Below are 18,990 nucleotides of genomic sequence, written 5' to 3'. Positions count from 1 at the left end.
GAAGACATGTATACTCTTTAATACCATAAACCATCCATCAGGAGAAATTGCAAAATGTAATAGATATCTTTGCCTCCTCTTTTACCATTTGGTCAAGTGCTCTCTATAAACATATATTCAAACTTTGCATTGATTTTAGTAGTCAATGTGTTTTCCTTGAATAATATTTTTGTTATTAAAAATAAAGCAACGGAGAGATTTGTCCATAAATCTGCAAGACTTGTCAGACCTTGTTTATAAGATGATCTCTTTTTGCCAAGATAGAATTTTGGTAGACAAAAAGCCATTTACTTATATGTGGGCATACACAGCCCTGTGGCAGAGCCAGAGAGGGATGGCAATCCTTTGGCTTCTGGTTGGGAGTTAATGCTGCTGCTTAACACCATTGATGGGCTGCAAGCTTCTAGAGGGCTGGGCAGTGTCTTATTTATCTTATCCAGGTGCTAACGCAATACCTGATGGTGAACTGCTTCTCAGTAACTATTGAGTCAGTCTAGACTGAAGAGGCACATTGTTTCATTTCTTGTGACAATCCTCTGTCGTTTTATTTGGGCAGACCCATATTGTGACATCTGAGAGTTCAGACTCACCGTCCCAGCTCATGCCATTTTAAAAGTAAAATAGCAGAAGCAACAGACCATTGCCAATCCAACATTTAGTGGCCATAGAAAATGGTCCAGAAAGGCTGATGCCAAGAATGTGGCTTGAGAGTTCCTGGTCTCATGGATGGGAGAACAAATCCTTTGTTCCGGTGTATTGTCACCTAGAGTCCTGTTTTCCAGCCCCCAAAGCACCCAGGAACCCAGTCATCTCTCCATGCTGGAGCTGGGACTGCTCATGTCAGAGCCTGCAACTATGGCCTTTCTTGGATTTGCTCCGCTACGTAATGATGCAGGGTTTGGTGGGAAAGAGTTAACCTATATAGGAAGTAAGACAGGCAGAGAAGTTGGGGGCACAGCTTCCAGAAACAAAACTTCTGATTGCTGATGTTGTTGGACTTTAGCATCGAAAAAGCCATTCTGGGATCATGGCGTTATTGAGATGTGAGAGGGAGGCACAGAGGAGAAAGTTGCAAATCTTGCTCTGGGCAGTTGTGAAACAGGCCAAGTTCATTAGAAATACGTTTTTCCTCTCCCTTCAGGGTTAGCTCCCACCTCCCACATGTGTCCTACTACCATCTGCTACCAAGAACAGAAAGCTCAGAGGACTCACCAAACCCACCATGCATATTGTTAGCTTCTCCTGCCTGCCCTCAGTTTCTATGCTGGTCCAGAGGAAATGCCCAATAAAGTCTAGTTTCCTTGTTTCCTTTGTATAATTAGCTAATTAATACTTGGTTCAAAGCACACTTTCACAGACATTTTATTGAGAGATCTTCACCATAATCCTTTAGGGTAGGCTGGGCAGGGATAAGAATGCCCATTTTAAAAGAGGGAAACATTTATCCTCAAAACTTTTAGGGTACTCTTCATTTTGGTAGGATAACCCGTTAGCCACTTCCTTCTCTGGCCTCTGTCTCCCTTTGCAGCTTTTCTTTTTGTGACTCTGTCTCCTGTGCTGTATTAAAGTTATTCCCTACTACTTGTGGTTGCTTGATCCTATCACTGTTTCACACCATGACTTGAGTCATGCTTTCCTTGATCCCTGGGATGCCTTTCTATCATCCTCTCGTTGGTAGATACATCCTGTCAAATGCTTCGCATGCTTCAAGATTCAGACCAGATGTTGTCTCCTACAGGAAAGACTCCCAGGGCCCCTTTCCTCTCCCAGGCTGACTAAAAGTCCCTGGTGTTTCCCTGCATTATACCAACCATCTCTTTTCAGAGAATTTGCCTATTCACATGTCAGCTTTTCCCACACATGCTTGTTAGTTTCTAAAAATCCAGGAATATCTTGTTGCAAGTGAAAGTAAACTCAAATCGACTTGACCATAATTTGTAAACTAACTAACTAACTAACTAACTAACTAACTAACTAATTAAGAGAGCGAATGTGTTAGCTCAGTACCTTAGTGCAATGCTAAGGGCTCAGTGGGATTCAGCAGCTCAAACAATATCTCAAGAAATCTATCCTACTATTCAAGCTCCAGTTTTTCTCTGTGGATTTTATCCTTAAGAAACATTTGTCTCCACACAGAGGCTCTTAGAATGGAATAAGGTAGTGTGAAGAGGGCACAAATAAGTTTCTAGAGAAAGCCAAGAGCAAGATTAAGCAGAGCTTGGTGGTCATGTTAAGGGGTTTGGATGCATCAGGAAGCCTTGGGTGTGGAGGTGGGGGATAAGCACAAGAAATGGACACATGATAAGACAGTCACTTTTTTTTTCTATTGGAGAAAATGAATGGGAGAAACAAGAGTGGAAGAAGAGTCAGCAGCTGTAAGACTCTTATGGAAGACCAGGGAGTAATGGTGGTGGCCTACAACTAAGATGGTGGGCAATGAAGATGGAGAAAAGATGGACAGAGCCAGGACATGTTTTGGAAGTGATAATTGGAAGATTTTTATCATGGGTTGGATGGATAAAGTGTTACAGGAAGGTAAAAGCCAGGGATAACCTTTGTATTTCTGACTCAAGCAACTGGTGATGCTAGTTTCTAGATAAAGAAATAGATTGATGGGAAGGGGATAGTACAAACAGGGGATGGCAGATTTGGAGGGCAGAGGCAACAGCTCCTTTTGGATGTGTTTGTGGTTCGTGAGACATCCAGGTGGACTTCAGTTTTATTTACACACAGATCTTTCCCAGATTTGTGTTCGAAATAGTGTATCTAGTTGCTGATGAGGGAAGAAAAGGATATGGAAAAAGTGGGTGAATATATATTCTGTGAGTGACAAATCGAGGTTATCATTTAAGTCTGGAAGCTTCCATTGTAGAGATTTGAACATAAAGATAATCAGATAACGAGATCTGGGTTCTGTTAGTAGTTCTGTTGCAGTCTAAGTATGTGATCATGGTCTATATACCTTCCTTATTGAATCTAAGCCTCAACTATATATGGGGATTATTCTTTGTCCCTCACTTTCAAGGCTTTTCTGAAGACCTGCATGTTAAAGGGATTGCAAACTGTACAGCAATAAATATCAATAAATTAGAATTGTGATCATTTTAATATACCCAGACTTCAAAACCAAAAGAGTTTTTCTTTTCCTTTTTTAAATAGTTTATTGTCAAGTTGGTTTCCATATAACACCCAGTGCTCATCCCCACAAGTGCCCTCCTCCATACCCACCACTCCCCTTCACCTCCCCCCCACCTCCATCAGTGCTGAGAACAAACTGAGGACTGATGGGGGCAAAGGAGTTTTTCAATGAAAGTGAGCCATGTAAGAGAAATTGGGTACATTCTGTTTTCAAACCCTAAGCCTTTGAAACAGTCCCAAGAACAACCTCAGCCTTATGGTGTCAATGAAACACTTTGGTACTTTGCTTTTTAAACTCCCATCATCCTGTTAGTTGCTCACAGCTTGTCCCCTGTGGCCGATGCTGAAATGTATTTCTCCCCCTTTACATCCTAGTTTCTCAGGCAAAATCCATTCCATTTGGCCAAAGGAATGGGCCAGACAATATCTGACATGTCTTTCCTCCCCCCAGTCACCAGGGAGCTAAGAGATGATTTCCAGTATTTTGCCAACAAACAACCGAGGGCTGAAACAGCCACCTGTGAACTGAACATTTTAGGTTTTACTTATTTATTTATTTATTTAATTTTTTTTTTTTTTAACAGCAAAGCCTGGGAATGCCCAGGAAGGGGATGAGATCATCTGTCTCGTCTGTGAGCAGCATGGTCTGCAAGTTTTCTCATTCCACATTACGTCATGCTGGAAAGAGAAGGCGTCTGGACATTCCTTACACAATCTGCAGGGGTGCTAAGTAAGGGAGACACAGGCTTGCTGGAGCATCCTGCTTCCCCAAGTTTGGTCACACATGCGTATCCCTGCTCACTAATTCTGCCAACACGTATAGGATGCCCATTCTGTGCCTGCGATTTTTGACATAAAAACATCTTGCACACTCATTAACTTATTCCTTCATTTACCAAATGCTTATTTTGAATGCTTACTATGTCACAGGAGTATAGGTGCTGGGGATAGAGAGGTGAACAAAACAGATAAAATCCCTGCCTTGATGAAGCTGATATTCTAGTGCAAGAGATGGCCAATTAACAAGTCAACATATAAATATATGATACAATGTCAGATAAATGTTGTGAAGTAAAACTTAACCAAGATAAGGAGATAGAGATGTCCATTTTTGGATATGATAATCAAGGGAGGTCTAAGGAGGGGGCATCTGAGCAGAGACCAGAATGAACTGAAGGATGCACCAACAAACATCTCTGAAGGAAAGGAAAGGATCTCCAGGCAGGGAGGACAGGGCAAAGGTCTTTAGACTATAAAGTGTTTTAGTAGAGTCACTACCATTTTTCACATCCATTATCTTGGAGCATTCCTGTGATCCCGTGCTAGCCCCAGAAGTGATTCTTCCCATCATGCAGATGAGAAAACTGCATCCAAGAGTTGTCCATTCACCTCCTCAGTAACCAAGTTTTCACTCTGCTCTGCTCTTACGTAATTCTCACATGTGCTTTCTGTTAGGCGTTCTTTGTATAGACGGAAATTAAAGCAAGAGTAATGTGATTGAGGTTAAAAGCAAAGAAAAGGAAGAGGAAAGAATCCCCCCTCCACTTCCTTTCTGGTTTGCATAATATAAAATTCACTACGTTTGAAGAAAAAATTCTAGGACAGCCAATCTAGTTGTGTTCTTGGTCATGTTTAATGTGCCAGCCAATTGTGATTCCATTGTGGTGCCAAGGATGTCATGAAACCACCATTCCTTCTGTGGACCAAAATGACAGGCCAGCTGCTGATAAGTACATATGCATTCAATTCAGAGTTTGATCCAAGCAGACTTGTCTCAGCCTTTTGTTTCAGTCCTTCATGCTCAGGAATAGATACAATTACTCAAGCAGTTATTGAAAGCCACTTTCAGGAGGTAACTTTTCCAGACAAACACTGGGGAAGCCTTCAAACACATCCACTTTGCTGATAATTAGGATCCAATTTCATGAAGCTTAGTGTATTGGGACTCTGGTTGGATCCACAGGAAAAAGTAGAAAGTGGTAACAGAAAGCAAATTTGAGTTAAGAATGAAGGAAATGGGAAAAAGAGTTAACATTAATTATGTACCAGCTACATTTACTCCTCGGAACCTTACAAGGTAGATATCTTTATACCTATTTAAAGACAAGCAAGGTGGAGTTTATGGAGATTCTGGAACCAGCTAACGATTGGATAGTGAATGCCTCAGTTGGGATTCAAACCCAGATTCAGCTTCTCGGTGTTAAGCTACTTGCCACTGCCTTCACTGTCTTTCTGAAAAGTCAGAGGGAGTAAAATAAAATCTCTGACAGCTCTGCTAATCTTTTCATTCATCAAGACTGACATTTTTGCTTGGTTTTCCCAAATATTTAGCTATTCCAAATTTAAACAGAGCATAGCATCCCTCTAGAGCAGTCTTTCCAAAAAGTTCTGATCCCAAGCTCCTGGCTCCCATTTGAGGTTGCTTAATGGGGATCCTAGAATAGATATAAATAGCATTGGGTAATCCATAAGGCTCCTTGCTGAGTGACCACTGCTGCAGACTGAGGTTTGGATGACACTATCACAGAAGTATTGAAACTGACTGGTCCTGTGCTGCTTGGAATGGTGGTTTCTTTACAGAGGAAATAAAACTATTCCCACTAACAGGATTTCACAAGATACTTTGATTAATCACATAACTTGCCTTCTGTGATTACTGGCTGACATGTCTGACTTCCCATTTGGAGTGTTGGCTGCTGCTTCAGAACAGGGACCATGGCTTAATCACCCCTGGGTCCCCATAGCATGCCACAATGTTGGCACTCTGTCATATTTTAAGAAATGTATGTCACTTATCCGAGGCTGCAAAGAAAAACCATTCCAAAATTCTGTGGCTTAAAGCAGCAACCATGTATTTAGCTCACAATTCTGCTGGTCAGCAATTTAAGGCAGGCAGAGCTGGGTGGCTCTTCTGGTTTCTGCTGGCTTACTCACGAGAATGCGGTCAGCTGTGTTCAGCTAGGGAGTCCTGCTTCTGAGTGTGGCTGTCCACATGTGTCTCTCCTGCTACACTCTGGCCCAGTTTTGTTCCCATGGCGTGACAGGGATGTAAGAGTAAGCAAGAGAAACTGAAACATGGGAAGCTTCTTACAGCCTAGACTCAGAACTGACACATCACATCTTCTGTCACATTCTGTTAGATGAATCAAGACATGGGGGCAGCCCAGGATAAAAGCAGAGTAATAGATTATTCTCTTCATGAAAGAGCAGCTTTGTCACATAGTGATGGCTATGGGATGAGTAGAGAATGAGGGCCATTTTTTCAATCTTCCATAAAATCTCTGTGATGAATAAAATGCATGGCATATCAAAATATGACATAAAACCTATTTTTTCACCAGAATTAATGCCTCCTTATAAATAGCTTGCCTTCTAACCTGGAAGAAGGAGATAAAAGTCACCAACCAATAGCATGAGATGGCCCATGTTCTACAAGAAGCAAAGGCCAGAACATTGAACTTGAAAGGGTTGATGTTCCAGACTGGAATATTGAAGTTCATAGTTTTTGTTTTGTTTTGGTTTTCCTAAGGGAAAGAGGGTCTTCTGACCTAATTGTCTGCCTGCATTTAAATTAATAGTGCTCATTTTTGCTTTGCCATGAGAGGCAGTATAAGATGATTTGGTGAAAGAACATATTTTGTTTGTTTTTGTTTTTTGTTTGGTTGACTTTTTTGGCAGAATTATATCTTATTTATGTATGCACCATATTTTCTTTATCCATTCATCTATCATCTATCAATGGACACTAAGTTGTTATTTATTTATTTATGAGTGATCAAGAAGGTGGAGGGGCAGAGGGAGAGGAAAAGAGAGGATTCCAAGCAGGCTGCATGCTCAGGGCTTGAACTCTCAACTGTCAGATCATGATCTGAGCCGAAATCTTGATTTCAATGCTTAACAGACTGAGCCACCCAGGTGCCCCTAGGTTGTTTTCATATATTGGCTATTATGATAATGCTGTGGTGAACATGTGGGTAGGTGTTATCATTTCCTTCAGATAAATTGCCCAGAACTGGAATTGCTGGATCATATGGTGGTTCAAGTTTTTTTTAGGAACTTCCACACTGTTTTCCCTAGTGGTTAAACCAATTTACATTCCCACTCACAGCACACAAGGTTTCCCCCCCCCTTTTTTTGTTTTTTTTTTTTAATGTTTTATTTATTTCTAGGAGAGAGAGAGAGAGAGAGAGAGACAGCGTGAGCAGGGGAGGGTCAGAGAGAGAGGGAATCACAGACTCCGAAATAGGCTCCAGGCTCTGAGCTGGCAGTCAGCACAGAGCCCGACGCGGGGCTCGAACCCACGAACCGCGAGATCATGACCCAAGCGAAAGTCGGACGCTTAACCGACTAAGCCACCCAGGCGCCCCCCCCCCTTTTTTTTACATACTCTCAAATACTTATTATATCTTGTCTTTTTTACAATAGCTATTCCAGCAGGTGTGAGGTGATATCTCATTCTGGTTTTGATTTGCATGTTTCTGGAGTTAGTGCTTAAATTAACAATAATCATGCCTCCTGTAAACTCATTGACTATGATACGGCCCCTGCACAAAGCTTTTCTTTCATGTACATATTGACCATTGGTATATCTTCTTTACAAAAATGTCTTCTTCAGCGTGGCCTCTTCTCTCCCCTTAGTTGGGGAGTTTGTTCTCTCTGTCTTCAGGTCGACTTCTGGTTTGATAGTTATCTAGTTGTGTTCATGGGATGAGGCAAGCCTAGGGTCCTCCTACTCTGCCACTCTCTTCCTCTCCTCAAAAGAACACATGCTTAAAAGTCAGACAGACTGAGCTTCAAATTCTGGCTCGTGCATGTTCTAGTCATGTGACCTGGCATGTATTTTTTTTTAATATTTTTGTTTTAATTGCAATAGTCAACATACAGTGTAATATAGTTTCAGGCATATGACCTAGTGATTCCACAGTTCCATATATTACTCAGTGCTTATCAGAACCAGTGCCCTCTTTAATCCCCTTCACCTATTTCACCCATCCCCCCCATTGGTAACCATCTGTTTGTTCTCTATAGTTAAGAGTCTGTTTCTTGGTTTGTCTCTCTTCTTTCCTTTGCTTGTTTGTTTTGTTTTTTAAATTCCACATATGAATGAAATAATATGGTGTTTGTCTTTTTCTGACTGACTTACTTCACTCAGCATTTTATTCTCTAGCTCCATCCATATGGTTGCAAAGATTTCTTTCCTTTTTATGACTGAATAATAATCCATGTATGTGTGTGTGTACATACATATATTTATATTTATATTTATACCACATCTCCTTTATCCATTTATCCTGTCACTAGACACTTGGACTGCTTCCATAATTTAACTATTGTGAATATTGCTGCAATAAACATAGGGGTGTATGTATCCCTCTGAATTAGTGTTTTTGTATTTTGGGGATAAATACCCAGTAATGCAATTACTGGATTGTATTTTTAACTTTTTAAGGAAACTCCATTACTGTTTTCCATAGTGGCTTACCAGTTTGCATTCCTACCAACAGTGCACGAGGGTTTCTTTTTCTCCATGTCCTCCCCAGAACTTGTTTCTTGGTTTTTGATTTAGCCATTCAGCCAAGTGTGAGGCGATATCTCACTGTAGTTTTGATTTGCACTTCCCTGACGATGAGTGATGTTGCACATCTTTTCATGTGTCTTTTGGCCATATATCTATTCATGTCTTCTGCCCATTTTTAGTTGGATTACTTGTTTTTTGGGGTGTTTTTGTATGAGTTGGTATAATTTAACTTTCTTACCTTTCTGGATTGGTTTCTTCATCTGTAAAGCGGGGATTAATAATAACAACTGTGCTTATCTGTTGTGATTATTAAGTAAGATGGTATAGGTATAACATTTAACATAGTGCCCGACACAACATCGGTGACAAATAAATATTAGACTCCTTCAGACATTCTTCCCTTTGCCTCTGCATTGCTGGAAGATACCTTCCCATAAATCCAGGGTAGGAAGGTATTTCTTTAGCATTGATGTAAAACAGTGTTCTCAAAATTACTCACATCCAGTGATAAACATTAGGCATCATTTTAAATTAGAAATTAGAATAGGCTAAGAAATTTATTTTTTATTTATTTAAAATTTTTTTTTATTTGGGCATAGTTGCCTAAGTGTCTGTCAATAGATGAATGGATAAGGAAGATGTGGTACAGGGTTGCCTGTGTGGCTCAGTTGGTTAAGCGTCCAACGTCAGCTCAGGTCATGATCTCATGGTTCATGAGTTCGAACTCTGACAGCTCAGATCCTGGAGCCTGTTTCAGATTCTGTGTCTCCTTCTCTTTCTTCCCCTCCCCCACCCCCCTCGCACCTGCCTTCTCTCGCGCGCAAGTGTGCTCTCTCTCTTTCTTTCTGTCAAAAATAAATAAACATTTAAAAAAGGAAGATGTGATACACACACACACACACACACACACACACACAGGACTGTCACACAGCCATAAAGAAAGGATGAAATCTTGACATTTTTGATAACATGGATGGCCCTAGAGGGTATTATGTAAGTGAAATAAGTCAGACTGAGAAAGATAAATACCATAAATTAAGAAATTTAACTGAACAGGAGTTTAAACAAGTATTTCATATTAAAACAAACATAAAAGTGAATTCACATTTGTAGGTATTTGATTAATAAAACATGTGGCTTCAGAGAAATTTCCAGTGTACAGCACTCCACTTTAGGCCTACTATATGTATGTCCTTATAGTTGCAGAAGTACTGGAAGAAAAAGTTTGAGAATCAAGCATTAAGGAATACCTAATCTAGAGCTCTCCTTGCCACTGGGATTCCTCTTGATGCTGGTTTCTCTATTTCCATGCCTACAATTAAAGAAAAATCCCTCCGTTTTGTCTACCATTCCTGGCCCTTTTTTTTGAAAAGAGAACTGATAGACACCACCTCTGCCTTTGTTCTAGTCAATAGTGTATCTTCCAACTGAACCTCCCTCACCTCCCCACACACACTCAACACTTACTTTCCCACTTTTCCAACATTCCAGAAGAATACAGTATGATTTGCTCAGCCTTTAGATCTAAGCCTTAACCACAAGAACACTGTCCATAAAAGGGCCTGACAAAAGGGGAGCCACCAGTCTGTGAGGATTCTTCCTGCCTAGCAGAGCTCCAGCTTTCTGACAGAGTCAGATATTACTTGCAGGTCACCTTCTTATGTCATTAAGTTGCAGCCCAAACTCCCAGACATCAGTGCAGACCATCTTAACTGCTTAACAGTGATCACCATTGACAGGGCATGCATCCTGTCCTATCGACACAATGAGGTCACCAGAGACTAAAAGAACTGGATGAAAAATACAGCTTAAATCCACTCACATAGACACCTGTCCAGAATAAGAGGTTCTGAAATCAGTCAGTCAACTTGGAGGTGTGGTGAGAAGCTTGGAGTCAGGACCCAAGGCTGTATTGTTTCCCATTCAAGCCCCTCATCCCATAGACTAGTGTGTGGCTTTGAGTAGTCACTTCATTGCTGTGAGCCTCAGTTTCCCCACTTGTGCAATGCAGATGATAATGCTATCCACTTAGCAAGATTGTTACAAGGATTGAATGAGTTAACCATATGGAATGTTTCAAAGGTGCTGACATATACAAAGGTTTGCTTTTTATTAATATTTGCCATTCTGATGAGTTGATTCCTATGTGATGTGGACAGTTTAACAAACTTTTTTGTATCTCAATTTGCACATCTATAAAATGGAGATAATAATATTTGCCTCTAGAGATTATTGTAGAATATAAGGTATGTTAAGTGGTTACCATGACACCCAGAAAGTACCAGCAGCTATTATTAGTAATAGCAATAATCATCACCACCATGAAGTCAATAATCAGGGGAATAATTGCCTGAGGCAAATGAGGAGTTATTTTAAACATCAAATCATATTTGTAAATTATGTCTTAGGGATCTGTTACATAGAAAGACAGCTCTGGGAAGTGAAGACACTGGAGTTGACAAACAGGATGAGAGTTGGTAAATGTACCACCCAGCAGGAGCAAGACAATGAACATGTTATTTGACTTCTATGTGTTTCTCTTTCCTCATTGGAATGACTGGAAAAATACCACCTACCTTGCAAGACTGTTGTAGGATTAAATGGGATACTACATAAAGAACTTGGCACATTGTTAGAGCTCCATAAATGGCACCTATTCTAAATCAAAGGTCTAAGGCAGAAAAATGACCCATAATTTTGATTAATATGAAGTGAATTAAAAAAAAACAACTCTGATTTATCCTTGTGAGCTTGGCTCTAAGTTAATGAAGATGGAGGAGAAAAGAGGAAGGGGGTTAGGAGGGACTGAGTACACAGAGTGTGTATGGAGTTTTGCTGAGGTTAGCTATAAGGAATTTGTGGTTTAATTCAAAAGACTTCAGTTTTATGAGGTTTGAGGGCCTTTTTCAAAAGGAAAACCAGATGTATCATTGGAAAGTTCATGCAAACAGTGCTATCTTCAGCAAATGCTGCTTTGAGTCGAATTCTGTTATACTGGCTGAAGGTACAGTGGAGAGAGACCCTGCAGTGTTTTGTAAAACTCATTTGGTTCTGTCTTGTGGCCCCTCAGTGATGCTCCCAAATGGGTCATGAGACAAAAACATTGTAAGCAAAAAGCCCCAGAACCACAAGCAGAGGAAGGACTCCACTATAGCCCAGAGAACAGTAGGTTTCCCATCTCAGTCTTCTGCTTTGAATCTTTTTTTTTTTCAGATGCTCATAGCAGCTTTATTCATACTCACAAAAATCTAGAAAACCAACATATCCATCAATGGGTGAATAGATACATAGATTGTGGTATATCCAATATAGTAAAATAATATTTAGCTTTAAAGTAGAACAAACTACTGATATATTCAACAACAGAAATGTTTCATAGAAGTATAATTCTAAGTGAAAAAACCCAGACAAAAAGACTACACATTTCGTGATTCTATGAATGTTTATAAAAGGCAAACTATGGCAATAGAAAGCAGATGAATGGTTACCTAGGGCCTGCGTTGACAGAGAGAATTGGCTGTAGATGGTTCTGAAGGCTTCTTGTGGTGTAGGAATTGTTCTCGAACTCGATCATGGTGCTGGTTTCACAACCCTAGTCAACTGTCAAAACTCAGCAAACTATGCATTTAGAATTGTGAATTTTAAGTAAAGTACCTCAGCAAACCTGATTAAAAATAATCCCTGAAGGGTCAAGAGGTAACACTACTAGGAGAGGCCACAAGCCAGATAGTACTTCTGCTTTGAATCTTAAAGAAACCAAGTTTTCCTACAGCTCCAAGTAGTCCTACAGCTCCAGACCCGAGGCTCTCCTAGCACAGTCAACAAGGATGAGTTACTTCCCTAAGCGCCATACTCCCTTGACCCTAAGGATCTGGGAGGTAAAGGAGCCTCATGAGACCATAAATAGCATTAAATTTAAATGACTTTACCATCCTGACTGCAAAGACAGTACATTTTTCTAGTGGGTTTATCAGACTTGACTGGCAGACCTCATGAAAAGGCTTGGAATTATTTAAAACATACAAGGAAAAATCATCAGATGATCACGAAATAAATACACATTGCTTGGGTACCTACTATGAGGCACAGTTCCCCACATTTTCCACATACTATCTAACCAAATCATTATATGTTAGGCATTATCTCCTTTCATATATCAGGAAAGGAGTGTCCAGGGAGCTCTAGTGACTCATTCAAGCTTAGATTTCAATTTCTCAGTCTCTGTTCTGATCATTACACCAGTATTCGTCTACATGTGGCATGCTTAGCACTGATAACATGTGAGACAATTTTTGGTGGTGAGTGGAAAGATATATTCCCATTTCAGTGATTATGTATAAGTTGTATGTGTATCAAAATATGTAGGCATATCAGAGTTGTGGTTTCATGAATCTAATTGCTTTGGACAAGACAAGTTTTACCAGAGTCTATTTAAAGAATATTCAGAATTTGAAACAGATTTGGAAAAAGTTGTAAAGAATGAGCAGGGTGTGGGAAATGCCATTCTAGGCCAGGCTGTCCTCTGTCTTTTATAAAGAATGGAGCCTCAGGCTAGAGTAAGCAGGGTTTCTCAGAAAGCCCTGGTCAGTTTGTCAGTCACCTTCTCCACTTGTACCAGCTTCTAATGACACTACCATCCTCTCTGAACCTGAGCTAGAAATACAGAAATCATCCCTTGTCGTAACCTCACAGTCAGTTTGGGATGTTATAGCAAATATCATAGACTGGGTGGCCTATAAATAGCAGACATTTGTTTCTCACAGTTCTAAGGGTTAGAAGTCTGAGATCAGGTGCCAGCACAGTCAGGTTCTGATGGGAACCCTCTTTCAATATGCAGACTGCCCACTTCTCCCTGTATCCTCACATGGCCATGGCAATAGGGACACTAATCCCATTCATGAGGCTCCACCGTCGTGACCTAATGACTCTCAAAAGCTCCACCTCCTACTACCATCACATTGAGGGTTAGGAATTCCACATAAGAACTTGGAAGGAAGATGCAAACATTCCATCCATAATACTAGCCAAGTCCTGGGGACAGTTTCCTCATTACCCATTTTTCCTTAGCATCCCTACTCCCTCTAATGCTTATGTTCATATCCCTTCTCTCCATCTTACAGTGGAATTTTTTTAAATATAGTTTATTGTCAAGTTGTTTTCCATATAACACCCAGTGCTCATCCCAACAAGTGCCCTCCTCCATGCCCATCAGCCATTTTCCCCTCTCCCCCACACTCATCAACCTTCAGTTTATTCTCAGTATTGTCTCTCTCCCTCTCCTTAACTATTTTTTCCCCTTCCCGTCCCCTATGGTCCTCTGTTAAGATTCTCCTGTTCCACATAAGAGTGAAAACGTATGGTATCTGCCTTTCTCTGCCTGATTTATTTCACTCAGCATAATACCCTCGAGTTCCATCCATGTTGCTACAAATGGCCAGATTTCATTCTTTCTCATTGCCATGTAGTATTCCATCATATAGATAAACCACATCTTCTTCATATATTCGTCAGTTGATGGACATTTAGGCAGTTTCCATGATTTGGGTATTGTTGAAAGTGCTGCTATAAACGTTGGGGTACATGTACCCCTATGCATCAGCACTCCTGTATCTCTTGGGTAAATTCCTAGCAGTGCTATTGCTGGGTCATAGGGGAGTTCTATTGTTAATTTTTTGAGGAAGCTCCACACTGTTTTCCAAAGGGACTGCACCAGTTTACATTCCCACCAACAGTGTAGTAGGGTGCCCATTTCTTCACATCCTCTCCAGCATCTAGAGTCTCCTGATTTGTTCATTGTAGCCACTCTGGCTGGCGTGAGGTGGTGTCTCAGTGTAGTTTTGATTTGTATTTCCCCGATGATGAGTGATGTTGAGCATCATTTCATGTGTCTGTTGGCCATCTGGATGTCCTCTTTGGAGAAGTGTCAGTTCATGTCTTCTGCCCATTTTTTCAACTGGATTATTTGTTTTTTTTTTTTAGGTTTACAGTGACATTTTAACTGGCTCTCCAACTCTGTTCTTACTAGAGTGATGCTGGAAAATCCCCAAATAACCATGTTACTCTCTATGGCAGGTTGAATAATGCTTCCCCCAAAGATGTCCACACCATAATCCCCAGAACCTACAAATGCGTTACATTACATGGCAAAATGAACTTTGCAGATATAATTAAATTAAGCATCTTGAGATGGGGGCCCCTAGGTGGCTCAGTTGGTTTAGCATCTGACTTCAGCTCAGGTCATGATCTCCTGATTCACAGGTTCAAGCTCAGGGCCTGGAGCCTGCTCCAGATTCTGCATCTCCCTCTCTCTCTGCCCCTCCCCTGTTCATGCTCTCTCTCTCTCTCACAAGTAAATAAACATTAATTTTTTAAAAAAGAATCTTGATATGGGAAGATTATCCTGGGTTATCTGGATGATCCCACTGTAACCACAAAGATCCTTACAAGTGGGAAGCAGGATGGCCAGAGTCAGATAAGAAGATGAGGACTAGGAAAGCAGAGGTCATTCTGATGTGGAGCCATGAGCCAGAGAACATGGGCAGCTTCTGGAACCAGAAAAAGTGAGAGATAAGGTTCTTCCACAGAATCTCCAGGAGGAATACAGTCCTGCATATACATTTTAGACTTCTGACCTCCAGAACTTCAAGATACTAAATCCACGGTGTTTTAAGCCACAGAATTTGTTGGAATTCATTACAATAGCAATAGGAAATGAATACACTATCCTATCTTCCTCTTCCCTTTGGCCAAAATCTAGCTTCTTTGTCATAAAATAACTCTTCATGATATAGACTCTCCAACTCCTCAACCTTAACTATTGATCCCCCAATCCCAAAATTAACATGAGAGGCTAATATTGCTTTTACACATACTGTATCCCAAACACTATACCAAATATTTACATATTATTTTATTTGATCCTGACAAGAGCATACACAATAAGGATTGTCATTATCCTCCTTCCTACAGTTAAGTAAACAGGGATAGTTATGCAATTTACCCAAGGTCCAGAATTAGTAGTTGTGAAGGAAATAAGCAAATACAGGCCAGTCTGGTCTCAGCATCTCTGCCATTAAACATGATGGTCTATCTCAACCTTGTAGTTCTCTTGGGGATCCAGTGTTTCATATATCCCTGTGAATACTATAGCCAAGAATCAAATCATGATGTAGGAGAAACTGAGTAAGCTAGAGACAACAAGATTCTGGAAGCAAGGAGCACAGTGACATTAGGAGAATACATGAGAAGTAAAGAACCAGGTGGATTGAGGATGGTGAGGACGAGGTGAGCTAACACTGACCTGTGCTGTGCTTTTCCTTTTGTGGAGCACTAGACATACTTCTAGGATAGGAGTCAATTCCTCAAGGGACTACATGAATGTAGAGAAGCAAGTGAGTGCATTCAGGGCTCCAAGCTACATTCTGGTATCTTCAAGTCCACTGTTCTGCCACCACCTCTTAGGGACACTCATCAAAGCTTCTATGACCACTTCTCTCAGCTTACTTGAACGCAAACAGCTTAGGGAAGAGACAAAAATGAACAAAAACTCAGAAAAAAAGCAATATGTCATGGTGATTGAGAAGTCTGACTCTGAAATCAGCCTGAGATGAGTACCATAGCTTTTTAATGCAAATGTTTTTGGTTCTGAAACACATGCTCTTAACCAATTAACTCTATGAATATCCATAAAACAAAGCATGTTGACACTGCTAACCTGAATAATATGAATGAAGAAACTTCCTCTTTCCTATTCTGGTTCTGTAAAGAATCAGAATAAGAAATCTGATATATCTATTTGAGGTCAAAAGTACAATGAGCAGCATTTTAAGTCAATGAAGGATACAATCCAAGCCACATCCATGTTATGGTCCATTCTGCATATTCAGGCAGGTTTGCCCAACCTTAAGTATGACTCATTTGCTGGAAGAGACATATTCACCTCTGACTCAATAGTGGGGAAATGAAGGTAAGACAGCAATTTCCTTAATTGGGCAAAGCCTAAATAACTGGAAGGGGGAACAGAGAGCATCTTTCTAATCCCATAGATGCCAGCAGCTGTAGTCTTGTATCTTCAGCCATATCCCTGTATCCTTGTCCATTTACTATAAGGATAATGGAGTGATCTTTACATTTCAGATCTACTTGTGGCATAGATTGCTAACTTTCCTAAATACCCATTCTCTGGTTTTAGTGGAGAAATACACAACCTTATTTTTATGGCTGTCCATGTAGACCTTCTCCAATCTTCTTTGTAGCTGGATACGGACATGTGACTAATTTCTGGTGAATGGAATAAAATCACAAGTGTCTTATGCAAGCTTCTGAGACTCTTCTTGAATACAGTGATAAAGTCTTTCTGCTATAATCTGAATGTTTGTGTCCACCCAGAATTCATATGTTGCGATTTTAATGCCCAATGTGATAATATTCAAAAGTGGGGTCTTTGGGAGGTCATGAGAGTGGAGCTTCATGATTGGAATCAGTGCTTCTATAAAACAGACCCCAAAAAGCTCTCCACCATGTGGGACACAGCAAGAAGTCAATTATCTACAACCTGGAAGGGGGCCTTTATCACAGCTTGACCATCTCAGCACCCTGATCTTGGACTTCCAGCCCTCAAAACTGTGAGAAATAAGTGTGTGTTGTCTATAGGTCATCAGTATACAGTATGTTGTTTCAGCAGTTCGAAAAGATTAAGACGCTTCCCTTCCTCAATTATCACAGCTCCCATCTTGCTGCCTGAACTATGAGTTTTGAATATGAATTTGAAAACTACATATAGGAATGGTTGGAGAGACCAGGAATTCCTGAGAAGAGCCACTATCACAGTTCTGGACTGCATTAACTCCAGAGTTTTAACATGAAAAATAAACTTCTATTGTTTTTAAAACCAGTATTAATTTGGAGTTTTCCATTATTAGTGGTCAAGCCTAATCCTAAATGATATGGAAATTGTGACTTTCTTTGGCTTAAAACCTTTTGCTTAAATCCATGGTTTCCAAAGCCTCAGGGGAAGAAATAAACACCCCTTTGGCAAAACATTCAAAGCTCTTATAACTTGTATATTTGATATCATATTTTAAGCTTCCTACTCATGTTTCTACAAGACAGCAATATTTAATGATATGTAGTTCCTTAAGTATTCACAATTTGTCCTGCCCATCTCTCTACACATATTGTCAACTTCTGCTTTGAATGTTAACTTCTTTGACAGAAAAGTGGCACTTGCTTTGAAAAAGCCATCCCCTGCCTTTTGGGCACATTTATGTGCAATTTCTATTCTATTCATATTTGTACTTCGTCCATCATCTGCCTAATACAACTTCAACACAAAGGAAGAGTTTGTGTGTTTGATTCCAACACTAGACTGTCTTCTCAGAGAGGTGGAATAGCATCATGGGTATCTTCAAAACCGCATATGCTGACAGGCACATAAGATTCTGAAAAATTTCCTTTCAAGCGAATGAATGTTGATCACCCAGCCATCTTCCAGTGCTAATCAACTGAGTGCCTCAATACTAAGCTTTTGGAGCCCATCTTGATGTGAATCTAGTTTGTGCCACCTGCAAATTGCATGGGTGACTTTCTTTCCATTTCTGAGTATCCTTTTTTAATTCTGTTTAACATTTATTCAATTTTGAGAGACAAAGAGCCAGTGTGAGCAGGAGAGGGGCAAAGAGAGAGAGGAGCCCCAGAATCCAAAGCAGGCTCCAGGCTCTGAACTGTCTGTGCAGCTCAGACACATGGCTTGAACTCAGAAACCTTGAGATCATGACCTGAGCTGATGTCTGCAGTTTAACTGACTGAGCCACCCAGGCACCCCTGAGTATCCTTTAAAATAGGAGAGTAAAAGGCTTTTCATGGTATTTGGGGATTATTATGTACAATACAATACATGAAATATTTAGGCTGACCCAATATTAACCCCCATTAAATGCAATGTTATCACTGTTCTCTAAGAAAGTTCATATAGTATAGACAAGTCACCCAAAAAGCCACCAGGAATCAAAACAGGAGAGACATGAAGACTGCATGCACAGAAGGCCACCAGAAAACTAATGGCATAGGCAGCCACACATAATGGAATGAATAGTAGGCTGGAATTTTGACCTGTGAAAAAGCCCTGACTGAGCCACTAGATTGCTATCAGATGTTGAGGAAGTCACTTCCTTCCCCAAACCTTGGTGCCCTCATATGTATAGCATTGAAAGTGTTCAGATGATGTCACAGGACCAATTTGAGTATCCACCATAACCTTGGGCAGCACTTTCTTTGGCCCAATTTCACCATCCATATACCATCCAACCACACAAGTTTTGCCCTTAGATGAACTG

The sequence above is a fragment of the Hyaena hyaena genome, unplaced genomic scaffold (genome assembly GCF_003009895.1).
Source record: "Hyaena hyaena isolate Hyena2069 unplaced genomic scaffold, ASM300989v1 scaffold_6, whole genome shotgun sequence".
NCBI lineage: Eukaryota > Metazoa > Chordata > Mammalia > Carnivora > Hyaenidae > Hyaena > Hyaena hyaena.
Note: the sequence above shows the minus strand (reverse complement) of the source record.